This window comes from Myotis myotis, unplaced genomic scaffold (genome assembly GCF_014108235.1).
Source record: "Myotis myotis isolate mMyoMyo1 unplaced genomic scaffold, mMyoMyo1.p scaffold_m19_p_2, whole genome shotgun sequence".
Lineage (NCBI taxonomy): Eukaryota > Metazoa > Chordata > Mammalia > Chiroptera > Vespertilionidae > Myotis > Myotis myotis.
Window position 1 is genome coordinate 143,445,509 of NW_023416324.1, and position 21,584 is coordinate 143,467,092.

A 21,584-nucleotide genomic window follows, 5' to 3' on the forward strand; every position below is an offset into this window, starting at 1 on the left:
AGTTGCAGCTCATAGGCCGGCAGCGGCAGGCGGAGAACGTTGGAGTCCTCCGTCATTGAAGCAAGCAAGCCTCATGTTCGCTTCCAGCTGCCTGGCTGCCGGCCGCCATCTTGGCTGGCAGTTAATTTGCATATCACCCTGATTAGTCAATGGGAAGGGTAGTGGTTGTACACTAATTACCATGTTTCTCTTTTATTAGATAGGATATAAATTGAAGTATTTTAATAAATAAATGTACATATTTGAATACAACCTATTTTTTTTTTTGAAATAACCAGCACGTCTATGGTACCTTAGCCCTTGGTCCAGAAAAGGCAAAGAAAATTTTACACTTTCTCTAAGCAAATTTCAAGTTATTACCTAAATCAGCAGTAATGAGGGAGTTCAAGAAGGTGAGAAAACATTTCAACCACAATGGAACAGAAGCTTCTAGGCAACTTCTCTGCCACTAAAAACTTAACATGTACAACTTGTTGCAATTCTTTTTTAGTTACAGTCCTCCTGAAAATAAAAAAACAATTTAAGCAACAATCATTTTTGTAATCTTCTATCTCCCATTTAGTGAGAGCTAAAGAGACATTATAATAACCTCTAATGTAATGATAAAATAACATTTTAAAATACCATTTTTATAAAACTCATGAAATAGGACTCCTTTAGAAAATAAAGGTTATTTTCCCAATCTGGTTTTACAGTTTATGATAAAACTAGAGGCCCGGTGCACAAATTCGTGCATGGGTAGGGTTCCTCAGGGTGGCTTGTGGGGATCAGGCCCCAGCTCACACCCCCAGCCTCTCAGCCCCAGCTCGCGCACCCAGTCTCGCAGCCCCGCCTGGCACCCTGCCATGGCCTGGCACCGCCCTCTCACCTGCTCCACCATCCTGCCTGCAGGATGATCAATTGGGGCCAGGCCCCCCGCCCCACTCCCTCAGTGCCTGGGAGCTGGGCAGCAGCCCCGCCCCCTGGTGGTCAGCGCACCACATCATAGCGAGCCTTCAAATTCCCGATCAAACTCCCGCTCGAACAACTTGCTATTAGGTTTTTATTATATGTGATAAACATTTCAGTATGGAACACACAGGTAAAATAAATGTAATAAATACTGTTTATATAGTTGTTTTCTCACAGTGAAGGCAGAAGATCAACTTCTACACACAAAATTGCAGCCATCTTTATGATATGAAAGTACTCCTCTAAATAAGAGTTTTCTATCTTTTTTTCCTCCAATTCTACTGGAATAAGACCTGATATCAGTAACTCCTATCGCTGAGCCAAGTCACAATTCTCCTAATTATCTTTAGGATGAACCAAAATTTAAAAAAAAAAATCCTTTCAAGGTAATTGGTATTTATTTTAATTTAAAAGTTCCACCACTTAGTCTAGCATATCGCTAAAAATTTTTTAAGATGCATTAGTATAATTTTGGAAACATTTGTTCACATTTCTAAATGATTATGCCTCTGCAAGAGAAATTCCTGCTATGTTAAGCCATTGTAAAAAGTGTAAATCATTTATTATTGCTGCAAATTTAACTTAAAACCGTCCTAATAATCTATACCAATAAAAGAGTAATATGCTAATTAGACTGGGAGACCTTCCAATGTGCTCTGGACAAAGCCGGAGGCTTGGCCAGCCTGCAAACCACCTCCAAACAGCCCTCAGCCCCTCGCCCAGGCCAGCCACACCCCCCAGTGGGGACCTTCACCCCAATGGGGTGTGGCCAGCCTGCAAACGGCCCTTGGCCCCTTGTCCAGTCTGGCCACGCCCTCCAGCAGAGAACCCCACCCCAAAAAGGGCGTGGCCAGCCTGCAAACGGTCCTCAGCCCCTCACTCAGGCCAGCCACGCCCCCCAGCGAGACCCCCATCCCAACAGGGGTGTGGCCAGCCTGCAAATGACCATTGGCCCCTTGCCCAGGCCGGCCATACCCCAAAGGTCCTCAGCCTATCACCCAGGCTGGCCACGCCCCCCACTGGAGGCCCCCCCCCTGATCTGGGACCCCCTTCAGGGCAGACCAGTCAGCCCCCACCCATGCACCAGGCCTCTATCAATCCTAATAAAAGGGTAATATGCTAATTAGACTGGGAGACCTTCCAGGAGACCTTCCAGATGTCCTTCGGACAAAGCCATGGTGGCAGGGCCAAGGCAGAAGCAGTAAGGGGTGATCAGGCTGGCAGGGGAGAGCAGTTAGGGGGATCAGGCTGGCAGGCAAAGTGGTTAGGGGTGATCAGGCAGGCAGATGAGCAGTAGAGGAGCCAGTGGTCCTGGATTGCGAGAGGGATGTCCAACTGCCGGCAATCGGACATCCCCCGAAGGGTCCCGATTGGAGAGGGTGCAGGCCAGGCTGAGGGACACCCCCCCATGCATGAATTTCGTGCACTGGGCCACTAGTTGTATATAAAGTTCTATCTTCAAATACTGTCAATGTAAAGAAATATCTCATTTTATATATAACTAGTGGCCTGGTGCATGGATTTGTGCACATTGAAGGGAAATTAGAAGAAATATTTTAATATTGCTATTCGCCCTTTCTCTCTAATAGAAGTGTCAGAGATAAAAAAAAAAAAAAAAAAAAAAAAAAATAGGAAAATATATATAAAAAAATTTATAAATTGATTAATAAATAAACAATAACATAACAACAAAGACATGATATAAAAGCAACAAAAACATGATATAAAAACAAAAACATGATATAAAAAATAACACTGATAAAAACAATGACTGATAAATTGATTTCAGTTATTCTAATATCTCCCTGTATACCACATTAAGAGTAAAAACACTTTCAGAATGCTTGACTAATTTCCCTTATGATGAAATATTTACAACTTTAACATCACACGCTGTTCGAACTCAAAAGAAAGCAACTTATAACTGACCGTGTCCGAAATGGGTTCAGGTAGGAATATTCCTACTCTGTCTAGAGTTTGTCCTTGTGATTTATTAATAGTCATCGCAAATGCTGGCATCACCGATAACTGTCTTTGAATTAATTTAAATGGGAGGCCAGTGTCAGACGGGGACCCCAGCTTCTTTTGGCTTCAGAGGTACATTGTGCCAATACTTGGGTCTTCAGACATATTCTGTTGACAATGCGGCTTTCTTTCAGCTTCAGAATGTCAACAAAAACAACCAAATTCATGATGGACAATGACAGATGGAAACACATGCGTGTGATTGGCGCCAGCGAGAGCTTTATATGTATCATGCATGCACGAGTCAACATTTATTTTTAAATTCCCAGTGCGCGTCATATGTACCAGCAGGTCGGTTGGTCAGACGGTCAGACAGATGGTTGGTCACTTAGCCTTTTATATATATAGATTAGTCAGCAGGCTTGTAAACCCGAGAACCCCCACAATCAGGTGTATTTGACTTGACTCCATTGTCAATGGAACAAATGAACACTTACTAAATTCTACTTCTCTAGATGTTAAGGAACAAATAAAAGAGTAATAATGCAGAGTTCTAATCTGTACTTTCTATCCCTCCTCTATAATGCATTGCTGTCAACATCAAAACAACCGTAAAAATCCCACCGTAAAAATCTCTGAGAGTCATAAAGGCCAAGTGTACTAACAAAGCTATTCTATAGCATGTTCCAAAATTGCCTAATAAGGTTGTCCCTTATTTATGTGACAGACATTTAGATCTTGTACTTCATTTCCTAAAGGAAGCAACATTTCCTATCAAAGCCCTTTCCTCTGTAGATTAATACTTTCCCCTGAGTCAGCAATACAAAGATCTGAATGTTTTTCTTGTAGTAGGAAAAGTGTTGGCAACCTTGATATGGGATCAATCGTAGGAAACATCATATAATGACAAGTAAGATCAATCATATTTTGTTGTGGGAGACAGAGACAGAAATAGAACTACATATTTCTTCTTTTAAAAAACCTTATCTGTTTCTAACAGTTTGTTAAAAAACAAAACAAAAAACAACCCTGCAGTCTAAGATTAAATTATTTGATCATATATTTTTAGAGACAAAGACATTTTAGGGTACAAAGCGAGGCACATACTTGCATGTAACCAACTGCTTATCTCATGAGTCTAATGTGAAGCAAGTCTACTACAATTGTAATTAGGGCACAATAAATAAATAAATAATCACCAAATCAATTCTTTCAGGTGTTGCGTGCCCCCTCTGCAGGTGGGTACATGGTCTAGTACAAAGCTAAAAGTAGTGAAGCACTTAAAATACAAGGCAGTAGAACCAAACTTCAAAATGAACTGCTAATGGGTTCATTTGAAATACCCAAAATGTAAAACTCTGTTATTTAAATACCAAATGGTGTGGTACTCTACCAAAGTGATTTCCTTTCTTATTATCTTTTAAATAAGTCCCCATCCCATCCCCCATCAGAAACATAACCATGCTCATAGTTGAAAAGTCAGAGAGCAGAAAGGTATAATAAGGAAAGAGAAATCCCTAAATTTCCATCCTGCTGACATGCCCAAATCCACAGAACCCCAACACAATAAGCTTTCACATATTCCTGAGCTAGGTGAGTTAAGTTTCATACCTTTAAAATGTCTTCCATGACTCCTTGCCCTGCCTATATCTAATACTGCTACTCAACCCTCTAGCATCAACTCATCTATAATTTCCACTGGAAGTCTTCCCTGACCCCCACTTGAGTCCTGAGGACTCTGAGGGTTCCTTAACTAGATACAGGACATCGAAGAACCAAGATAGAACTGTTTCTATACTACCAACTAGAGTTTTCTGACAAATAGTAAAAGCTAAAAAAACTAAAGTGCCAACCCTCAATTGTTCAAAAAAATGCTTAAAGAGTATGCACTTCATTTGTATCTTAAAAGACAGGTAACATAAATGGGAAAAAGAAGAAACCATCAGCAAACATCTATAATAATAAAAGCGTAATGTGCAAATCAACCGAACGGCCAAATAGCAGAACGACCGTCAGGACAACCACTCTATGACAATGGAGCCAGGCCAGCCAAGGTGGTGGGTGTGACGCAATTGGGGGGGGGACCTGCCACTGCCCCATGATCACCCCGCAGAGGGAGGCCCAGGCCACCCTCTGTGGGGCGATTGACTGGGGTGTGTGGGGGTCTCTGGGGAACCAGGGATGTGTGGCGGGAGACGCAAGCAGTGCCAGGCCAAGGCGGGTGCAGGCAGGGGGTGGGGTCAAGAAGCCTGCAGCCAGGGCCACGAAGTCGGCAGCTAGGGGAGGAAGGCCTACCCTTGCACAAATTTCATGCATCAGGCCTCTAGTTGATAATACTAACTGAGACAAGCTATTTTAGTGGTCAAAGCAGACCCATCTAAGGAGGTGATACGTCCACTTAGATCTTTGTCCTTGGCTTAAAAATGTGAGGTGTCCGGAAGAGCTTTTCAGGAAGGGGAAGCAATCTGAAGAGGCAACAAGGTGGAAAAAGGCCTTGGCTCAATCCAGGAATTGAAATTAGACAAATGAGGCTGAAGTTTCAATGTTCTTCAAAAGTAAGCAAGAGAGAAATATGGTATTTTTTAATTATTTCAAATTATGGGAACCAAATAAAGCAATAAGGAGGGAATACTGTAGTATGGAATATTGAGTAATGGATAGAGGTAGAGAATCTGGTTCCAAAAGTAGGGTGAAGCCAGAAAGCTAATCAAAGCAGTTTCAGGTTGATACAACTGGAAAAAAGGAACCACTAAAAACTGTTATAAAAATAATCTGGCATGATATAATTAGTAATATAAAGAATGGCAATTCCTTCAAGAAAGTATACAGTAATAACTAAATATTATTCACTTGTTTTAGGATGAAAGCTATGTATCAAAGACCTCTATATATAATATATTCATAATATTATGTTCATTTACTTAAGAGTTACCACCAAGAAACTACTCAATTGGCATTAACAAGCAATATATCATATATGCAGTAGGTTCCAATTTCATGTGTCTCAGTAAAACTTTTAAATATGCTGAATTTAAGCAGCAAAGTACAACAAATAATATGTGGAAAGTGGTTTCACTGCAGTTCTGATGGTTCTATGGTATTTAGTTCTACGCTAAAACATACTAGATAATGGTTCTAATTATGGATAAGCAGGCCAAAGAGTAATGGATGTGGCTACAAGGCCTTTTTCACTCTTTCTAAAATGTTACATGAAAACAATCCTCAGCTGATTAAAAGAAATATCATATAAGATTAACATGCTCAACTGAATTAAATTTCTGTGGCTTAATAATTAAATTTTTCCTTCCATCCCCAGAAAGAAAACAAAAACAAACCAACAACAACTCCTGTGTTTAGAGATTCAATCACACCTGCCTAATTTTACGGTGCTCCTTAAATAGCATGTATCTTGAGATTAGTATACATTCATCCATTGTTCCTTTAATACATAGTTACTGAGTACCTACTATGTGTAGAAACTGGAGTAGGCACTAGGGAGAGAATGGTGAAGAAAGAAAATTTTATGAATTATGACAGGTTCTGGAAAGAAGAGAAGAGAGCACCCTGAGAGATAATAACGTGCAGAATAATACAGAGTGATCGGTCAAGGAAGGCCTCTCTCAGGAGCTGACATTTAAGCTACGATCTGAAGGATGAGCAAGAGTTAGATAGCGGAAAAAATTACCAGGCAGATGAAGCTGTGGCTTATGTGGAGGTCCTGAAAGCCTGAAAAACTAAAAAAAATGTTAAATGCCTGGATGAATGCCTTGGAGCACAAATACCTGAGGAAAACTGTCTTGAGATGGGGTTAGAAAGGCAGATAATGGAGAAATACAAGTGATAAACCATTCATATGAATAAATAGTGCTTTTTGTCGTGTTATTTCTCAAGGTTATTGCCATCACAATTTCCATTCATTTCAACCATATGGTCTTATATAATGAGGATAGATTTTGAGGCCAGAAAATAAAAACTATAACTCGTTCAGTTGATGGCTATGGAGAGATGTCAGGGTCTTACTTCAAGCAGAAGAGTGAAAGCAGACCAAATACCTTTCTCTGGGACAAGAGGACTTATTAATTTCTATGACCAGTTAAAACTACTAAAGACAAAAAGACTTTAAGATAAAATGACTGTAAGATAAAAATGAGTGATTTTTACTTTTTTACAACTCATTTGACTTACAGATACTCAGTAGGATATTTTCCTTCTGCTTGAAATCAGTTTCATTTTCTGAATAAGAAATGCTATTAAGATCTTTTTTTCAGTATCCAGGGGTATTGTAAGTATAAATGTTTGAGTTTAACTCTGATTTGAAATAAAGTAAGACTCAGATTCCAAGGCATTTCCCTTAGAATTCAAACATTTTTATTATTCATGGAAATTTCAAAAGCCTAATATGCTTCTCTTTTAAATCTACTGAAATCAATAATGAACAATTTAGAGATACAGCTTTTTAAAAAATCTTGAAGCAGCATAACTTTTAAAATGAATATTCAGTTTTCTCTGAAACAGTTACACAATCACTAAAGACCAATGTCCCAAAGGACTTAGAACTTGATAAGTAAAATCTTTAATAATAAAAAAACACCTTAAAGTTACTACATTATCTAGATCTTAAGATTATCAGATCCAGAATAAACTGACTTTCTCAAATTATCCATTAAATAGCCCACTGTTTTGTTACTAATATTTTTTCTTACTGCAAAAGAGATCTTTAACTCTACATCCTTAAAAACTTTATCAATGAAAATATCCTCCCTGTATACTTAAATAAAGAGAAAATGTTTATGTTTATGTTTAAGGTTTGGGATAAACTTTGATAAAAAAAAAAAAAGGCTATATAGAGAAAATCTAGCTTAAGTAAGAATATCAGGACTCTACACTTCTTTTACCCTATTGATTTCATTTGGAGAAACAGTTTTTAAAACTCCGTAATACAATAGTACAACAGATTTCCTGATGGTAATTTTCTAGGGCTTTTACTCAGAATCCAAGGAACTGCTTCTTACATAGTTGTACACAGTAGTTGGTATTTTTCCAATAAAATAATGCTAAATGCTATTTAAACCAACAAAAGAGCTAAAGGAAACACAAATATATTTCTAGCAATAAAGAGAAACCAGAAAATTAATACAGGTAAATGGGGGAAGAGGAATGAGCTACATAATATTGATATCATGTTGTATTTAAAACAAATTTTAGCACAAAATTAACTATGTAAGTTGATTACAAATGAAAATGAGAAGGAAACAAAAAAGGACTCACTCATGTTAAAAATCATTACACATAATGCGTGCAGGTCTTTTTCAAAATTATAATGTTATCTTCTCTAAGTTTGTCCCAATTAAAGAAAATCGCCTTACAATTTTCACTTTACTATGACCATATCACAAGAGACTATAGTCTCCATAAATGCTATAATCTTGAGAGAAAAATCATCTATTGGACCTTTCATGGGAAACTTACTTTATTCACCAAATAAACCATGAATGCATGCTGTGCCCTGAGCTGGTGAGTTATACAACTGCGTAATATTTTGCAACTGAAGGAGAGTCTGCCTTTTGTGTATCACTTGTTATCCTACATGAACTATCAGTACCAGACATGTTTCAAGGCTCTTTATTTTTATTTTAATGGTAAGAAACAAATGTTTTTTCTATTATCTTCATATTATTTGTACAGATGAAAAGAAATATGTACTTCTACAAAGAATAACCTAAGATATCTTTACATATGAATTTATTTTCCTATACCAAATAGTTCTAAAAACTAGCTTCAATCTGAAAAAAGGAAGTCACATTTCACAAAAATTATTTGTGAAAATTGAAGACTGAATTTTGAATTATGTTAACGACTACTTTTTCACAGTGAAGAAAATCTCCAGTAGAGCTGTGGGAAATTAAAAATAATTATAATCACCATGAAGAAAAATGAACATGAAAACTTACTAAAAAAGGTGATGAGATACCCGAAGAAATTTTTAAATGTTCAAACTAAATGAACTTGATTTTGAACTCTCATTAGAAATTTAAAAAGGTATTATGTAAAGTTAAGTAGAAAAAGAGTTTTACTCTAAGGCACACTGGGACCTAGAAAAATTTTCACATTCTTAAAAATATAACCTCTAGTTCCAGATGAACTTTCAACCACATGCAATAGATTGTTGACATATTAAAATACGTGGTGTACATTCTGTTGTGTCCAAGCTTCAATGACCTGCAGTGAATTGGAAACTTCCTAAAATAACACCTAATTAAAATTCTTTACAGTAGTTTGAGATTGTAATATGGCAAATAAAGTCTTTCTCTCTCCTTGTTTACTTGCCATCTGTCTCTTAAATGTCAAGTACTGAAAATGCTAACAGAATTCTAGTTATTTTAATCCCACATAAAGAGCTGTTTTAATTTTAATCTCACATAAATAAATAATTTTAATCCACATAAATAAAGTAAATAAAGAACTGTTACATAATAGAAAATTATCAGCAACATAAGATAGCCACACTGGTCTTTAAATGTATTGGTTACCTTGAGTGACTAAAGGAAAACACTGTTTGCATTCTTGTGTCTCATATATATAAGCTTTATTTCCCAACCTTAATACCATGTCAAAGATGTACTAGGACCACCATGCTGCACAACTCCCTGGAGTGCCATTTCTCCTAGGAAAGAGTAAACGTGTCAAGACAGATCTGCTAGACCACCTTTTCTTTGTTAATGGTTTCTAAAATCAGAAGATCCATTCCATCAAGTCTAGGAGCCCTGTACTCTGTTTCAGATGCTACCAACATCTTCCTCCATCCCTGATCAAAACAATCTATCATGGTTCTCTGTGTCTTAAACCAACTCTCAAAAAATGAAACATGAACTTAGGAGAGTCCCCAATCTTACCATAATGAATTAAATTGAATTTTATTATGTAAGATGAACTATCAAGATAAATTAAAAAGAATAATTCAAGAAGGTTCCAAAATTAGTTTACAGAAATAGCATGAACATACCACAGAGGCAATGTGGAATTAAAAGAGTATACAGGGTGGGGCAAAAGTAGGTTTACAGTTGTGACTTTACTCTTGTATTATTACTTATTAATTATTGTATTATTTTCCATATGAACAGCTTTAAAAAGAAAACCTACTTTTGCCCCATCCTGTATATCTTAAGGATTGTTTCAATCTCTAAAGTTATAGAAAGAAAATAACTATTTGCCAAACATTTTAAAGCAAGTTTTAGTACTAAAATATGGCCTGGGAAAAGGATGGATCAAGGCCAATCAAAATGGTAAAGTTGAGATTACTGACATCCCACACTAGTTAAGTTACAAAAACACAGAAAACCACCCCCACCTTGGTATAGTGAGTCAAAACAAACTGCTGACAAATCCTCACAGCTATGTGAGGGGGCGCAACAATAATACACAGTGAGAACACACATGCCTCTGTTTTCCTTTAAAGTCTGTTTCTAAGTCTGCATGGTTGATAAAAGAGAACAGCCATTCCTTTCTTTAAAAGCCCTGTCTACATATTCAAAATGTCTCAGATGTCCATGCTCCTGCTAAAAAAAGAAAAAAGGAAGGAATAAAGAAAGTAGCAAATATGGCAAAATAATATCTGATCCCACCCTCCAAGCTTGCCTTTAAGAAAAAGAGATGGCAGTTAAGTAAATACATAAATACAAATAAAATGTTAGCTAAAAATCTGAAAACTGAGTTTCAAGTTTAGAAATTCTTATCTGTTTTGGGGAACCCCATCAATAAGAACACAAGAGGCTTACACTAATAAGCCATTTTTTATTTGTGCACATGTACTTATGCACTCCCTGAGGAGTCGTAAATGCTATAGCGACCATCTGCAACACAGCAAGCTATAAAGAGGACAGAGCACCTCTGTCAATAATACGTGCCAAATGAAACTGGACTATTCATGTTGAAAGCATAGATTTTTTGGAGGATTCCCCAGTTGCTGAAAAGTCCTGTGTATTCAGAGTCATAAATACAATATAGCACAGAAACAAAAACAGTCTTTGAAGAAATGTTAAAATAAGAATAAGAGGAAGTGAAAACACTCATAAGAGCTCAGAAGGAGAACTAACCTGTCAGTGGGAGAGCCGTAAAATATGCTCATTACCATGCGTAATTTGGGGGAACAGGCAGAATGGTGAATTTTTGAGGGATGTATTTTATAGGTGCTAAGGGAAACCACAAGGACATTCCATTAAAGAAGTGCTCCCAAATTATAGTAACCACCAGCTTTATCCAAAATGTCACTACATTAAAGACAGCTTGTATACACATAGAATTAGGAATTATTTTAAAATATAATTACTCTAAATAATGGCACTAGCATGCTTTTTCCTTCTAAAATCAATGGCCCTCATTGCCAAATCTGAAGAAGTTGATATTCAAAGTTGACCTACAAATCCTAACAGGTAGCCTTTGGCCACTTTATTGGACATTTTCCCATGTAACACTTTCACTTTGTCCTGTTTCCAGGCCCTAGTAGACAATAATCAAGGAATAGATCAGGTTTTTCAAATAATCCTACAGCAATTCTAGAGGAATAATCACAGATTTTTATGAGTGTTTGCCAACTATGGAATACTGTTCGGGATACTGTAGGAGATACATAGGAGCAAAACGTGGCTTCTGTCTTTAAAGAATTTGAGACATTTAAAATGACCTTTCTTACCACCATTTTAAAAAGATAGAAATATTTGATAATATATAGTTTAGTGCCACATAAATGCTATAGTCTGAGGAAAAAGAGATTTTGGCTAGAGCAATCAGAAACTGCTGAAACAAGATGGGGATGGGGACAGAGAGGGAGCTTTGGCTCTATCAAGAATAAAGAGGATCTGCATAAAGGGGGGCACATAGAAAAAAAAGATAAAGTCTAATGATAGTGATTAGGCCAGAAACTTTCAACCTTTATCATAAACTAATTACTAAAATTCTGCAGCACACCAAAAAATATATATGCTGTCGCTCTGACAAAAAAATAAGTATAATATTGATTCATTCATATTGGACAACTATTGTTGTAGTGCCTGCTTTCATTTTTCTATTTGTCAATCTAAGGGAAAAAGGGTCAGTACCCTTGACTAAATAGTCAGGTATTGCATGTTTTAAAAATTCTTATGGCACACTAGTTGAAAATCACTGGATCAGGCCAATCTGAAACGAAGAGATAAAGAGAATTTCAATCCTTTTTTTCCAACAACATTCCTTTAAAGGCCTTACAGAAATTTATCTTTCTTTGGGATTCTTTAAAATAACTTACAACTGTGAGTGGATCCCTGCGGTAATGATAGAGCAAGCTTAGTGAAGTAAAAAAGTTCTGAATGGATCCAGCATTCCAGTCCCCTCTGTGCCACTTCAATGATCCCTCATTACTGTGTATATAAAATATGACTTGACTTGGCAATTCTAAGAGCAGGCAGGTTATCAGAAATAGCTAGGGTACTTTTTAAAAATGTGGCTACTCAGATCCCAACTGGTAAAGGCAGAGGTACTGTAGGAAGTCAGGGGTCTGTACTTAATCATTAGGATTAGAATGTATCAACTGGTCCAGGGACTATGTAGGGAAGCGCTAGACCAGATGACCACCAAAGAAATTAGTAACTTATCTTGTGTTCAAAAAAAACGTACAAAAGAGTTTAAATTTACTGAACTTTAAAAATTATCATATATATCAGAATACTGACATAAGATAGGAAATGGGAGTCTAGAGGGGCTTTAGCTCTCAATCAATGACTACGTGTCATTAACTTTTTATTCCCCTTAGAGCAAGCATGTCAAACTCAAAGGCTAACATGGGCCAAATAAACAAAGTTTAAGTTTATGTGGGCTGCAAAAAAACCCAAAAGCTTCAATTTTCATAGAAATATAGGTTTATTTTGATAGAGACATGCTGAATACAAAAGGCTGAAATAAATGAGTAATCCTTAACATAAAATAATAGAAAATTTTAACAAGAATTAATATTTTTTCTTGAACATTAACTTACCAAACACTGAATAATTGCACAAATTAATGAGCATAATGCAAATAAACCTATTTTTCTTGTTCTCCAAAAGCAAAGTATTTCCTGTTGCGCACACCAAACAAGTCAGTCCAAGACTAATGACGTGGCAATTGGCTGCTAAAATATTCACTGCTAGTATTAGTGGAGAGAAATGGTGCACAGGTGCATAAGGGAAATGAATACAATACAATTACAGTGATCGGTCATTAGTGTATGTTGTAGTTCGTTATTAATAACTAGAGGCTCCGTGCACTGGTTGAGTCCTTTGGCCTGGCCTGCAGGGATCAGGCTGAAACCAGCTCTCTGACATCCCCCAAGGGGTCCCAGGTTGCTAGAGGGCAGTTCGCAGGTGATGTGCCCCAGAATTGGGCTCCCTCCTCTCTGGTTCCGTGTGCATCACCCTAGAACCGCAGCTGCCAAGTCACAGAAGCTCGGCAGCTGCTGTGTTGAGCGTCTGCCCCGTTGTGGTCAGTGCTAATCATAGCTACCAGTCAGATGGTTGAACAGTAGGCCAGTTGCTTAGGCTTTTCTATGTATAGATTATGTATAACAGGATATTGTAACAATTCAGTTACGAAGTTTTTATTAAAATGTTTCTTACATACCATTATATTGGCTGGGCCACAGAAATATTTGTTGTGGGTCACATGCTTCCCGCGGACCATGAGTCTGACATGCTTGACTTAGAGGATCACATTGGTCAGTAATTACAAAGCATTACTGACAGAAATAGGAGAGAAAAGATAAGCAAAGCAAGGAAAGTGTTTATAAATGCCAAGTGCCTAAGACTGCCGTAGGTTACATCAACAGGACAGGGATCAGTAAGTTATGCAGTCTCTGTGGCAACTTCTTACTTCTGTCACTGTAGTCAGAATGGGCAGGTATTTGTGGCACTGAAATTTTGTTTACAGAAAGAAGTGTGATCTGGATCTGACCCACAGGCTGTAGTTGACCAAGTACTGATAAAATGGAAAAAAGTATGTGATACATTAGCAACTTCAAGATTTCAGATGCTTTATGAAAACAATTTTTACATATCCAACTGCGGGGAGAAGAAACTAAAGTTAGAATTTTATGGGAAAAACATTCACAAAATTTGGTAAGGAGAATGTTCTGTTTCTTAGGCCCTGAATCCATGCAAACCTCCCTTAACCAGTTAAATGAGACCTGGCTGACCAGAATGCATTCATTCATTAGTCAAAGTAAAGGTTTCTGAAATTTCTGGAAAAGAATAAACCTGACAGCTTCATATGCTGTCACATTCACAGAAAAATCAATATACTTCACTAAAAACCCTTTAGAACAAAAAGTGAAGTGTTTGCACAACTGCAAAATAAGCTAACATTTTATTTCCATTAATATATTTGTGGGGGGGGGGGAGTATTTAGGGAATCTTTCCTATTAAAGGAAAAAAAACTGCTCATCTAGAGAAGTTAAAAGCTTAAAAAATAGCAGGCAACATTTCACACACATACACACGGGGCGGAGGAAGGCATGCTTGAAAAATGAAACTTTAAATAGTCCTGAATTTAATATATAGAAGCTGTCTTGTTTAAAAAAAAAAAGCTTGCATTTACTGACCATTTGAAATATATATTAATACTGGTGTAATGAAGATGAGAAAACACACCTCATTTTCACAAGTATAAAATGTGCTAATTGTTCAAATGAGTCCTCCTGAAACAAACTTGAAAAAAGGGTTTACAATGCCGATGCCTTCAGATGCAAACAGCTGCAGACTCAACTGGTAATGAGGCATCACTTAGAAATATATCACAAGTGATTCCTGTCAAGTCATGTAACCTCCACTCAATTTAGCTTCTCTCAATAGAAAATGGAATATTTACCACTCATCTCTGAGGTATAGACCAGTGATGGCGAACCTTTTGAGCTCGGCATGTCAGCATTTTGAAAAACCCTAACTTAACTCTGGTGCCGTGTCACATATAGAAATTTTTTGATATTTGCAGCCATAGTAAAACAAAGATTTATATTTTTGATATTTATTTTATATATTTAAATGCCATTTAACAAAGAAAAATCAACCAAAAAAATGAGTTCATAGGTTCGCCATCACTGGTATAGACATTGATAACAAAGATAATGATTGAATTCTTATCAAACAAAACTTCACTCTTCCTAAACTACTAATAATTTGTTTTCCATTATTTGGGACTAAACATAAGTTTATAGCAGTCAAAGTTTAAAAGAGAATGAGGTAAACTCAAGAAAAAAATTATCATCTCTTTTAAAGGATAATGAGTCTGAGATAAAACTGTCTTTGTATATTTGTGCCTTCTTTTATCTTTGAATATTTTTTTCCCTAGAAAGCCAACAAGAATAGAAAAATTTACATTCAACAGTTTTCACTATTGTTCTGGATGTCACTTTTTTTTCAGGCTTGAGAAGACTAAGAGGAATTGGCTGGCAGGAGCAAGTCCGCAGAGAAGTTCTAGGGCAGCTTTTCAATCAATGATAAAAAGAGGGCAGGCATATGTGGTGCTACCCTTCTTTGCTCAGTCTTGTAGCCTTAAAAATATGGAGCTGCAGCAGAAAGTCTACAACCATGAAGTTCTAGAGCAGTGGTTCTCAACCTTCCTAATGCCGCGACCCTTTAATACAGTTCCTCATGTTGTGACCCAACCATAAAATTATTTTCGTTGCTACTTCATAACTGTAATTTTGCTACTGTTATGAATCATAATGTAAATATCTGATATGCAGGATGTATTTTCATTGTTACAAATTGAACATAATTAAAGCACAGTGATTAATCACAAAAACAGTATGTAATTATATATGTGTTTTCCGATGGTCTTAGGCGACCCCTGTGAAAGGGTCGTTAGACCCCCAAAGGAGTTGCGACCCACAGGTTGAGAACCGCTGTTCTAGAGTGAGGAAAAGCCCAAATACTAAGCAAGGGGACTGCAAGATCAGAAAGACCTTGGGTGTATCACAGCACTGAGAGATATACAGGATGGGCAAAAGTAGGTTTACAGTTGCTGATATGGAAAAGAAATGTAGGTTTTGATTATTACAACAGCTTTATTCAATCAAAAGAATGTCACAGTGCAACTGTAAACCTACTTTTACCCACCCCGTATATCCCTAAATATGTAAGCTACTGTTGGTTAGGTATTGTTACTTTTATTTTTTTTTCTTTGATTATGTCTTTATGTCCCCCATTTTCCCCCCAACCTCCCAATCATGCCCTCACCCTCAGCCCCTGTTGTCTGCGTCCACTGGGTATTGTTACTTTTAGCCAAACGCATTCCTAAGTGATGCAACTTACTTGCTCAATCCATGTTGATAAACACTTATAAAATTTTGATCATCCAAAATTTAGATTAACACTTTAAGCCAAGAGTTGGCAAACTATGACCTATAGCACAAATTTAGTCTAACATATGGTTTTGTAAATAAAGTTTTATTAAAGCCATTCCAATTCATTTACATACTGTCTATGCCTTCTTTACTACTCTAAAAACAGAACTGAGCAGTTGCCAGAGGCGATCTGACAAAGCCTAAACTATTTACTATCCAGCTCCTTATAGTTTGGTGACCCTGTGCCATTTTTAGAAACAATTATTTACTCTTGTTTAAACTAAGATTCTAGAATTGATTCTCTGAAATCTTAATTTGAAGTCATACTTAAAATACTTTTTATCTTATTAGAGACACAAAAAGTGAATGTGAATGCCATCAACACAGATAACACCTCCCACCCTTTTTTTTTTAATTTGCAATACAGAAAACTTTGTAAACAGATTTAGTGGTGATGATGTTAAGTCATAATTAAATATTTTAATTAATTCTCCAGAGTTTATCACAAAGTAAAAGAATGAAACAGAAATTCTTAAAGATAATCAGGGCTATTAATATTACAACTTTTAATTAAATGCATATATTTATAGCATTAATAATTTCTAAAGATATGGCATTTTATACATTAAAATCAGTAAGACTGCCATAACAAATTACTTATAAATTAACATATATATAAAATTTTATTTTTGATAAAAGTTGAACTTGCTAGGCTTTTCAATATATATGCATAAAATTAATGGATAAATTAATTCACCATGCTTTTTATTATAAACCTGAAAAAAATTACAAAAATATTTAAGCCAGAGGTCTTTCAAAAAGAATAATTTTAAGTAATCTGTTTGATATTATCTTCTACCAAGCAAAGTTTTCATACTTTTGTGACACACACTCAAGTTTCAATTTTCTCCCCCTCCTTAGTATAAATTTTACATTACCATATTTGGTCACTTACAGTGAATTTTGTATTTTAAAAAGATTTTTTTTTAAATCCTAACCTCCACCCTACCTGTGAATGTGACCTTATTTGAAAATAAGATCTTATAGACATAGTAAAGTTAAGATAGGGTCATTATTCTAGGCCTGATCCAACATAACTGGTATTCTTGTAAGAAGAGAGAAATTTGTTTTTGTTTTTAAATATGGAACGCTTCACGAATTTGCATGTCATCTTTGCACAGGGGCCATGCTAATCTTCTCTGTATCGTTCTAATTTTAGTATATGTGCTGCCGAAGCAAGCACAGGAAGAGATAAACTTGGACACATGCACAGAGAGCAGAACACCAGGTGATGACAGAGACTGTGAAATTATGCCACCACAAGCCATGGGATGCCCGGGGCCACCAGAAGTGGAAAGAGTCTTGGAAGCACCCTTTGTTCATCAGTGATTCAACCAAACAACACAGGCAATCTCAATCTCTTTATTATTTGAACTAGAGGCCCAGTGCATGACATTCGTGCACTAGGGGCAGAGGAGGGGGGTGCCTCAGCCCAGCCTGCGCCCTCTCGTAGTCCAGGAGCCCTTGGAGGATGTCTGCCTGCCGGCTTAGGCCCACTTCCCGCTAAACCGGGCCTAAGCCAGCAGGCGGACAGCCCCTGAGGGGTCCTTAGCGCTGCTGCGGAGTGGGGAGAGGCTCCCATCACTGCTGCTGCACTTCCCAGCTGTAAGTCCAGCTTCTGGCTGAGTGGTGCTCCCCCTGTGGGAGTGCACTAACCACGAGGGGGCAGCTCCTGTGTTGAGCGTCCAGTGCGCATCACAGTGACCAGTCATTCTTCCGTTCAGTCAATTTGCATATTAGCCTTTTATTATATAGGATTATGTAAGGACCTCGCATGTGAATCTGAAAACTATATGTGTTTAAATGCAAATTCAAACAAGAACTGAAGTTTTAACTATGAATTTAAAGATACCAAAGATTAATATTAAAAATGGGCTTAGAAAAATTAGTATATCTGAAGCACTGTATCGCAAAACAGGACAGGACTGCATTTTTATGACCTGCTTAATTAGTGCTTGATGCCAATCTGTTTGGATTTCTAGAAACTTCACTTCTTCGTTAAATCACTGAAACACACACACACACACACACACACACACACACACACACACACACAAAGATGCTTCTAGGGCTAGATTTCCAAGCATTCCTCAGGGCTATAGGATTATCACTGCAGCTTGTCTGTTTTATAAACATACTTTAATTTAGTTTTGTAAGAAACTGCCAAAGGAGCTTTCTTTAACTAAATAACAAATCTGCCACTTGAAAGACATCAGTCATCAACCTTCTCTGTGGGAGTATTATTATTATAAAACTAAAAACAGGCATTCTTTCTTAAGTGCTTCTGGATTTTAATTATCAAATTTGAATGTCACCAGATATTTAGTGAAAGGAAAACATCAATTTTAATAAGCTGCCTTAAGACTGAAAACATAAAAGGTATTCAACCCTAAAGCCAAGTTCACTTGAGTTTTGTGAGTTGGCTTACAGTCTTATAATACAATAGTTATCACTCTCAGGAATTTATAAACATTTAATGAACTCTATGCTGCAAGAAAAAAAATCTTCAATTTTAAAATGAAAATATCATGTGTGTATAATATATAATTTGACTTGGAAGGAACTTAAATGCATTGCAATAAAAATTTTCACAGCTAATAAACCAGGAGTTGGGGGATGAATGGTATTAACACAGGAATGAAAAAAAGTAAATAAAACAAATAGCAAATAAATGGATTAAATGTAAACACTTTATTTAAAAACAATGGATTTAAAGTTATACCTAATAACTTGTATTCTTTTATATTTTGAAATTGTACCCCAAAAAGGAAACTACTGGGGAAACCACTTTCACTTTTTACTTACATGAAAATCAACAAGAAAATTGCTTTGTATCTGGTTAGCAAAGAAGCATGGATCTGTTAGCCATGAAGTCTTTAACAGTCAAATTCTGCAAGTTCTCACCTGCCCACTCTCACAGACGCCCTTTGTTTAACTTGACAACATTTGTCTAAATAACTTCCTTGTGGCCTCTATTTTCACAGTGTGTTAAAGAAATAAGCTCCTTTATTTTCAAACTTTAGAAAAGTATACTCACATCTCCCAGATAACTGAAATATGAATAAAAGCATTCTTATCAAAACTTAACAAACTTTTTACTCATTTATGATAAATCAATGTCAGGAAGAGATTCACGTTTTCTAAAGAAAATCCCATTTCCTACCTGGCAGACACACTTCCACTTAAAATGTCTGACTAGTATTTGTCCTCTGAATCCAAGTTACACATTGTCATTTTAAAATATTAAAAAGTAATATTTTCATTCCTCTACCACTAAAATGGAAAAAAAAAATGCCTAGGATGCAAACAAATACAGAGAAAAGTTAAATAGTAACTATGTATGTTTACACTGAAATACTTGTGTTCAAAAAAACATCAATAACCTAGTTTGATTTATTAAAAAATCATTTTTTTCTACGTGCACTTATCCCATGAAATGCAAAAGAACTGCAATTTTCACCATTTGTAAATTAAAAAAGAGAAATAGACTAGGTTAATTTTTAAAGTGTAAAATTATTTTTTAAAAGAGTATAAGCCATTCCCTTTCCTGTATAGTAAATGATATTTCATAGAATAAATATCATTCGCTAGTGCACAAATTATTTAAAAAGAAGATTACTAAGATTAATTCTCCTGCAAATAATTATTGTGATAACAAAAACAGTATTTTTACCATAAACTTACTGGATTTGAAAAACTATAAACTGATGTAGCAACAGCAGCATTCGTCTGAAACAAACTACAACTTCCTTTTATGATGTCGAATGAAATATCTGAGCCAAAAAATATGGTGAATACCCAGAAAATAATTTAAAAGCTGAAAAAACAAATTGGAGTCAGGAAACCAACAAAGGTCACAAAGACACTTGGGGCAGAAACGGCCTCAGACCGTGAGATTGCTGCACTCAGTTCAGCAACCATCTTTCCTCACTTCCTGCTCCTATGTACAGAGCTGCCTAGGAGAAAATGTGGAACTACATGACACTACAAACAAGGCCATTAACCTGTGAAGTCCAGTAGTAATTAAAACTGTTACATAAAGCCCACATTGTGCAAACAGATCAATCTCTTTATGTGGTTAAACTGAAAACCCATGAGGAATTACAGAACTACTTCGATGACCATGTAACCAGCATGTTTTGTGTTATACAAACATAAATATTTAAATTAATGCAAGATTATTCTTTGGCCAAAGCAATGTTGTCATACAGTAGTATGAGGAAAGTAAGTAGGCTTGTTTGCAGCTTTGTGTGGTGTTGTCACTTTTATTGTTATTATTGTTGTAACTAATGTTTTTGATTCAGCTTTCAACTAAATCAAGTATCTTTTATATGTCACATCCACAATGCTTTGGTACACTAACTCCTAAATTACAACACAGATATAAACAGCAAGCCGAGTGATCTGTAGTACCTTAGCAGGAAAGGCATTTGATTAATGTAACAGGTTATACATTGTCCTTTCTTCAGCCAAATGGTCAGTGGAGAAAAGATTTTTTTCCTTAAAGGTTTTAAATAAAGGCTATCATTTTCTAGAACTAATTTTTTGATGTCAAAATACTTATAAAAAACATCTTAATTGGAGTGAATATTATTACACCAGCTATACAAACTATGATTTGGTTTCTACAATACACGTGCACAAGAAAAGGTCCCGGGCTTTGAAATAATATCAATAATAACACAACATTTGTGTAACACTCTCCGGCAGAAATATTTTAAAAGCCTTTATTTTCTTCACAGATACATTATCAAACACAGAGCTACTTAACACCTCAGTCAACTTTTGGTTTTGTTTCAGTGGTTGTAAACCAGAGTGTGGGAGGAAAGAAATGGGTTGTAGCCCTCTGGTTCACTAAAACAATTCTAAAATAAGGGAAATCTGCATATTATTAGGTCATCACCTCTGGGTGTTCTTAAAAACAGTGCCCAACACCAGGCCTTGAAGAGCCTGTGATTAATACATAACTTTTTATATGAAAAAGTACATTTTATTATTAAAATGGTCATCTGATGAAACTGCCAGTCAAGTCACCAAAGAAAGGCATCTCCATTAGTGTTAACATTTGTCAGCGATCACTACCTTCACACCCATTTGCTTCTGCCACTAACACTTTAAGCAATATGATGTTTCTCTTCTTCTCTGTGCTTCAAACTATAAATTCCTCCTTCTCCATAAGATCCCAACCCCCACTCCACACATATGCACAAAAACGTTATGTGTGCCAAAAATCACTGAATTACTCTTCCAAGAAATATCA

The 21,584-nt window shown here is 36.4% G+C and overlaps 1 protein-coding gene and 1 non-coding gene across 8 annotated transcripts in view; both read right to left on the reverse strand.

The window, feature by feature from the left end:
- CBLB (Cbl proto-oncogene B) overlaps positions 1-21,584 on the reverse strand; it is a 251,550-nt gene that overhangs the window by 200,221 nt on the left and 29,745 nt on the right. The gene's annotated exons all lie outside the window — the stretch shown is intronic.
- Positions 17,401-17,507, reverse strand: LOC118677809. The gene has a single exon (XR_004974535.1). It is a non-coding gene; the product is annotated as a U6 spliceosomal RNA (small nuclear RNA).